The following is a 7,577-nucleotide window of genomic DNA, read 5'->3' on the forward strand; positions in this document are numbered from 1 at the left end:
GTATATAGCACAGCCACGTAGTATATAGCACAGCCACGTAGTATATAGCACAGCCCATGGAGTATATAGCACAGCCCACATAGCATATAACACAGCCACGTAGTATATAACAGCCCATGCATGCAGTATATAACACAGGCCACGTAGTTGCAGCGCCCCAGAGTCCTGGTCGTTGCAGTACTGATGCTCTGCCGCTAAGGGGGGCTATTGTACGTCTGATGGCACTGAAGGAGTTCATCTGACCAGGTATCACATACACCAATACATTTCACAAGCGGACCTCCAGGGGGAGCTAAGGGTTCTATTCATTAGGCCACTCCTCACCTTGTGGGTAAAACTGGGGGTCAGGAAGGAAGTTATTCAGAGAAAGCTGACTGGGTTGGAACCAGGCAACACCTTGTGGCAGAGGGTGTTGTGGGGGAAGATTCGGTAGGGTCCCTGTCAGGGGTGGGATCCTGACAGAGGCCTGGCAACAAGAAAGAACGTCACGGGACCGTGCCTGCTCAGCATAGCGGCGGTGCCCTAAGAAAGGATCAGAAGCGAGATATATTGTGCTGAGTGAGAAACGAGATCAAAGCAACAAGGAGAATACCAGTAGGAGTCGTGCTGTAAGACCGAGGCAACATCCTACTGAGGCGCACAGCCCGCGGCCGGAACGCCGAGGAAGTATTTATATATCTAGCTCCAAGCAATACTTCAAACCAACGGCAGGACAGTCAGTCATAGGCGGGCTGTCTCACCTAAATCACCTAAGAAGACATAGGGGGCAACCTGTGGAGAGGGGCGACTCTAGGGTCCCGGAAGAGCTCCGAGCCTACCCGTCATACGGGTGCGTCCCAACCGTAACATCAGGGAGGGACGGAGGATTAGCAGAACATCATCTAATCGAGTTGTGAGGGAACACGAGAAACAGACACAACAGTTGTGGGGACTATCCCGTAAGCACAGCAGGGGAGGACCACAATACATAGCCCTAGTAGGAAGGCACAGATTTCCACCTGCAAAGGGAACTCTGGAGGTGCCATTGGACCGGCCGGACTTGCGCAGCCTGGTTAACCGTATTCCGGACTGAGGACCCAGAGATCTTCAGTAAAGAGGTAAAGAGACTGCAACCTGGTGTCCTCGTTATTTACTGCACCGCACCACAACAACACCATCATCATTCACCACCCTTTCACTGGACGTCCCCCTGGCAGGCAGGGCCACGGACCGGGTCATGCCACCGTGACAACCCCCAGAGCAGAGACTCAGAGACCCAGTACCGGGTACCCCTCGGCCCTGCGGCAGTGGGGGCGCTCCATAGTGTACAACACAGGCCACGTAGTGTATAACACAGGCCACATAGTGTATAACACAGCCCACGTAGTGTATAACACAGCCCATGTAGTGTATAACACAGCCCACCTAGTATATAGCACAGCCATGTAGTATATTGCACAGCCCACGTAGTATATTGCACAGCCCACGTAGTATATTGCACAGCCCACGTAATATATAGCAAAGCCCATATAGTATATTGCACAGCCCACGTAGTATATAGCACAGCCCACGTAGTATATTGCACAGCCCACGTAGTATATAGCACAGCCCACGTAGTATATAGCACAGCCCACGTAGTATATTGCACAGCCCATGTAGTATATAGCACAGCCCACGTAGTATATTGCACAGCCCATGTAGTATATTGCACAGCCCCCGTAGTATATAGCACAGCCCACGTAGTATATTGCACAGCCCACGTAGTATATAACACAGCCCACACAGTACATAACAAAGCCCACGTAGTATATTGCACAGCCCATTGTCAGGACTCTGAATATTTTTTACCTTTTGTGCATTACTGCCCTTTTCCAAGATGGTGTCTTTGGTTTCATGTGCACTGTGTCTTCCTGCTATAAAACTCCACCCCAGCCTTCAGTCTGTGCTAGAGTATTCTGCCTTGCATCCAGTTCCTGACCTCTGATTACTCCCTGGCTATACACCTGCTCCTGTGAACCTGTGTGGTGATCCTGCTACTCTGCTCTGAGTTCCTGCTGCATACACCAGTGTTCAGTAATCCTCCTTCATCTGCTGTTCGTGTTTACTTCCATCTGCATTTGCTGGACATGTAAGCAGTTTCTGCTTTGCAATAACCTGAGACTATTACTGCATTCAGGACCTGAAATTACGTCACGGCTTGCTGTGATTGGTCGCGTCGCGGTCACATGGGCGGCACGCAACCAATCACAAGCCGTGATGTAATTTTAAAATGCGCGCGTTTCCTGCCTCCCATGACGTCACGGCTTGTGATTGGTCGCGTCGCCCCTGTGACCGCGACGTGACCAATCACAAGCCGGAACGTAATTTTAAAATCCTGAATGCCTAGAATTCAGCATTCAGGACCTGAAAATTACGTCACGGCTTGCTGTGATTGGTCGCGTCGCGGCCACATGGGCGGCACGCGACCAATCACAAGCCGTGACGTCACGGGAGGAAGGAAACGCGCGCATTTTAAGCAAAGAACGCTGCCGGTTCCCTCGGTGAGGTCCAGGCTGCGTCGGAGAGGTGAGTATAGCAATATTTTTTAGTTTAATTCTTTATTTTACACATTAATATGGATCCCAGGGCCTGAAGGAGAGTTTCCTCTCCTTCAGACCCTGGGAACCATCAGGAATACCGTCCGATACTTGAGTCCCATTGACTTGTATTGGTATCGGGTATCGGTATCGGATTAGATCCGATACTTTGCCGGTATCAGCCGATACTTTCCGATACCGATACTTTCAAGTATCGGACGGTATCGCTCAACACTACCTGTCACACTCAACGATATCGCTAGCCAGGACGCTGCAACGTCATGGATCGCTAGCAATATCGTTTAGTGTGAAGGTACCTTAAGACAAGGATTTATTCGTGTCAAGTATCCTCAAGAATAACTGTGCTTCATAGACTTTCTGCTTGATTGCATTTTTCCTCTGAAGTTTCCTATTGACTGCTAAGCTGCGTTTATTATTTGCACCAAGTGTTGTGGACTTGAGTTTCTCTCTGCACCTGTTTGAATCACCGTGTGATAATATAGACTTTACCACTTATAAAACTGTGTCCTGTAGTTGTCTTGTTCCATGCAAAGAGTCTCATGAGTTATCCCCTATAATTATTACAGGATACTCTAGCCTAAAAAAAAAAAAGGAGACTGCTGGAACAATGACTGCAGAAAGCAAATTAGAGCAGGTGTTTTCCATAATTAGATCACTGCAGAAAGATGTGGAAGGTCTGCAAAAGAAGTTTGGAAGCTTTGAACACAATCAATAAGTGTTTGGATGACAAACTTTGTAGGACTTGAGCAACCGCATGGCAGCCCAGGAAAACAAACTTGCTGGCATAGGGTCCCAGTATGGCCGATCTTTTCAGGACATAAGCACGCAAATAGCTGCACAAGTGACTTTACCCTCTGGGCAACCGCCACCAGCTGGCCCACCTAAGTTGCCCCCATTCAGATTTAATGGTGATTGCGACAAATTTCGTGGCTTTGTGAATCAATGTATGCTATATTTTGATGTGCATGCTGACCGTTTTCCTACTGATAGATCCAAAGTATTGTGTGTAATAATGCTACTGACCTCACGAGCGCTCACCTGGGCAAATCCGATGATTGAGTCTCGTGACCCACGGTTAAATGACTTGGATGATTTCTTAGCCGCTATGGCATTAATGTTTGATGACCCTAATCGCCGTGCAACTGCTGAATCTGCTTTGTTGTCTTTACGCCAGGCTAAACGTTCTGTTATTGAGTATGCCACTGAATTCAGGAGATTGGCGGTAGATACCAATTGGAACAGTTATGCACAATTGCCTATTTTTAAAAGGGGTCTGTCTAATATTGTAAAAGATGAACTAGCCCGCTCTGAGTCACCACAAGAGCTAGAGACATTTATACAGCATTGTGTACGCATAGACATTTGCCTTACTGAGCGTAGGCAGAAGAAATTTGCTGCATATAACCGTGTTTCTAACTTTTCCCTTCCTTCCAAAGAGCCTGCAGGTAAAACCTCTCGGGAGGTGGAGGAGGTGCCCATGCAAATTGATTCCGTTCAGAGGCGTGAGATCAATGAGCACCGGGAGCATCACCTTTGTGAAAGTCTATGTTTCTACTAGTGTAAGGATGTAATCTTTCACTTTTATGCACCTCAACATTCAATAGTAAATGCTGCATGTGCATGCTCACAGTGCAAAAATAAATTAATTTACTGAATATATTTTTGCCGGCCCAAGCAATGGGGTCCCTGGGAATCTATCCATGGCTGGAGAAAAAGTCGTTGCAGACTGTAAATGGCCCACAGGCCTGACATTTCCATGTCACGACTCTGTTGCTGTGTGTCCCGGGACCTTAATGCTAGGGGCACCTTAGCTTGATCTGATCCCTGGATTACTTCTGATGGTGAAGAAGGAGAGGCCACATACCTTGTTTTAGTTCTTGAACCTCCTCTTAGTCTGTACCCTTCCCCCACCCAGGGAAGAGGGGAGTAGTAGTGTACGATAATACACTAACCAGACTAACAAGGTGGTACGAACAGGGGTAGTGCAAAATACCAAACATACCAATATACTCCCAAGTACAACAGAAGAATGCACCGGGGACTGGAGTATTGGGTTAAACCAAAGAAGGAGAAGAAAGGGAATAATCACATACTCAAAACCTAGCAACAGTCACAGATAAATCCACCAAATTCTTTCTCCTATAATAACCACCAACGACCTCCAGCCATGCAATATAAGCTACTCTGACGATGAGTGCTAGCCAGGACCCAGTTTATATAGGAGATGGGAGTGGCTAACAGGGAACAGCTGAGACTTAATGCAGGAAAGCTTCCAGTTGCTCTCAAATGAGCAGATAATCCCCCGCATTGCTAATAGAACCTGCCCCATTTAATATGAAGGTGAGGTGCTTCTAATCAGTGCAGGAGTAGGAGAAACCAGAAGCTGTGGTCTTCTTGCTCCTCTCTGTCGCGGTAAACCCGTCACACACCACCCCTGTATAAAGGGTTCACTTAGACATCTGTGATCATCGGTCCACTCTTGGATCACAATGCATGGACTGGCCGCGTATTTCCTGACCCAAGCATGACAGCTTCATATATTTTCAGAAAGGCTGTCACGTTCAATTTGGCAGATGCACCATTGCTTTGCAATCCAAATTGTGACCGATGATTATGGATGTCTGATAAACACAACACTCAGAGGAGGACAAATGTGCTGATCCTTTCAGTGCTATCATCTGTGCTCCAAATGAGTACAATACATGTTGGTAAGGGGTTACGAACTTGATGAGAGAACTGCTGTTCTCTGTCTTTCTTAAACTAGGAATTGAAACTCAATATGTCTGATTCTTCACCCAATATCATTGATTGGTCACAGTGCTCACATGTCCTTATGACCAGAAAAGGATGTTCAGAGATCAGCTTTGTACATCTTGTACTGACAAAACAATTGGATGTTGGTATTAATTACAATAAGCCAATTGAACTATACTGCATGACCTCCAGATTGACTTGGATTGTGAACTTTGATAAGTTTAGACCAAGAGGAGGGAACATTATGATAGGATTTGATTATTTTGTGTCTGTTTCCTTCTACACTCCCAGCAGGAAAACATTTTTTTCTGATTTGTAGAGAGATTACCATGTTACTCACTGTATCATTTGCTACTAATCAGCAAAATACCTCACCTGTTATCTTCTGATTACATATTTCATTATAGTCCAATGTGCTCCATGTGTGTAATATTGTATTGGGACACTATGAATTGCAGCATTTTAGAAACATATTTATCCCTATGTGTAAAATTATTGTTAGCAGGTTAGTTATACACTGTGACTGTCTGCCAGGGGGAACTAAGAGAAGAGAACCAAGCATGACAAAAATACTACCCTATGACAGCTAACATAGCTGGCATAGAAGATGAAAGCTACTTTCTGTCTCTGAAAAGGAAGATACAAAGATAGAGATGAGTAAATCTGTTGAAATTCGAATTGGATCAAATTCGTAAGAGACATTTATTCGATGAACATCAAATGTGCCTTATTATGCTCTGAGAACCCTTATGACAATGTATAGCTTAGACAAAAAAAAATTATCTTTTTCTGGCCCTCACTTGTACCTCCAACCATTCCATCAGTCCTCCTTTAGGCTTCTCCGGTCCTGTTCTTGGGCTTCCAATTCTCTTCTGTCTTCGAGATAGTCTTCGGTCCCTCTGGTGCTGACTAGGTCTCACAACATCATAATGTTTTGGGGTGATCACGAGTTCGCGTGAGGCCTAGTCATGTGCAGGAACAGATGAGGCTCAAGGCAAACGGAATATAATATTTTTTTACCTTTCCCTGGCCTTCAGAATAAATCAAAATGGTGGCCAGCAGAAAAAATTGGCATAAATATTTTTACTAAAATTCAAATTTTTGCTGAGGCTCAAAGCTATTTGCTCATCACCATATGAAAATAATTTACTAGCAAGGTTAGATATGGAATTGTTCTCCTTAATAATAGTAAGTAAATATAATGTCAGTGGAAACATCTCAATACTTTAAATAAATTGCTATAGACAAGCTAAAAAATTGTTTCCTGGTCTTGATCTTGGTGGGATAACTTTATTCATAGGTTCTACATTAGGTTTGCTTACTGTCCAAAGACTTCTATGGACATTGGACATAACTCACATATTCCGTCTGTAAAGCAGTCGCATGTGTGAGACATTTTTTAGCTATGTCTAAAATTTTATAACATTTTCTGAAAGAAAGAAGATCAAAAAAATTAAAAGATAATGATACAAAAACCTTTGTCCATAAGAGAAAATTTTGGCCAAGTAGTAAGACATTAGGGGTTGTCCCAAAATAGTAAGTTATCAACTATAAACAGGATAGGGGACTTGTTGCTGATTGCTGGCAGTTCCGCTGGTGGGACCCTCACTAATAGCAAAAAGGGCTCTGACATGCCCCATTTGAATGGAGTGATGGCCACACATGCTCACCACATCTCCGTTCATTATCCATGCCAGTTCGGAGATAGCTGAGCTCTATACTTGGCTGAATCCAGCCGTCCCATAGACAGAGATAGAGACCCCAGCACAGTTGCTTAATGATGTAGACTCATCTAAAAGCAATTGAAATATATAGTGCACGTTCCTTGCAGAACAACTTGAAAAAAAGAATCAACAAAGACTGACCTATTGGTCTTCAGAAAAGAGTGGTTGGGAAAAAAATATCTTCTCTCCAAAAAGAATATGACAGCAAAATAGGTTTGAAAACTTTCTTCTGAAAAACCACACAAATTCTATTTTACGTAAAAACCAGTCTACTGCCACAAATACCTCAGACCACCTTCCAAGCATGGTGATGGTGGGATGATGATGTGAGTATGCTTTGCACTTATAGTATTGAGGAAATCATTGAGTTATTGATAAACTCCAAAAAGTCATAATCCAGATTTCAGCCCACTGAGAGGCTGAGGTGGGAATTTACGAGAAATGATTTTTCCCATAAGGTTTATGAGTGTTGCTAAACTTTTTTAGAAATAGATAACTAAATATTGAAATATGTTGTTTTTCT

The sequence above is a fragment of the Ranitomeya variabilis genome, chromosome 8 (assembly GCF_051348905.1).
Source record: "Ranitomeya variabilis isolate aRanVar5 chromosome 8, aRanVar5.hap1, whole genome shotgun sequence".
Lineage (NCBI taxonomy): Eukaryota > Metazoa > Chordata > Amphibia > Anura > Dendrobatidae > Ranitomeya > Ranitomeya variabilis.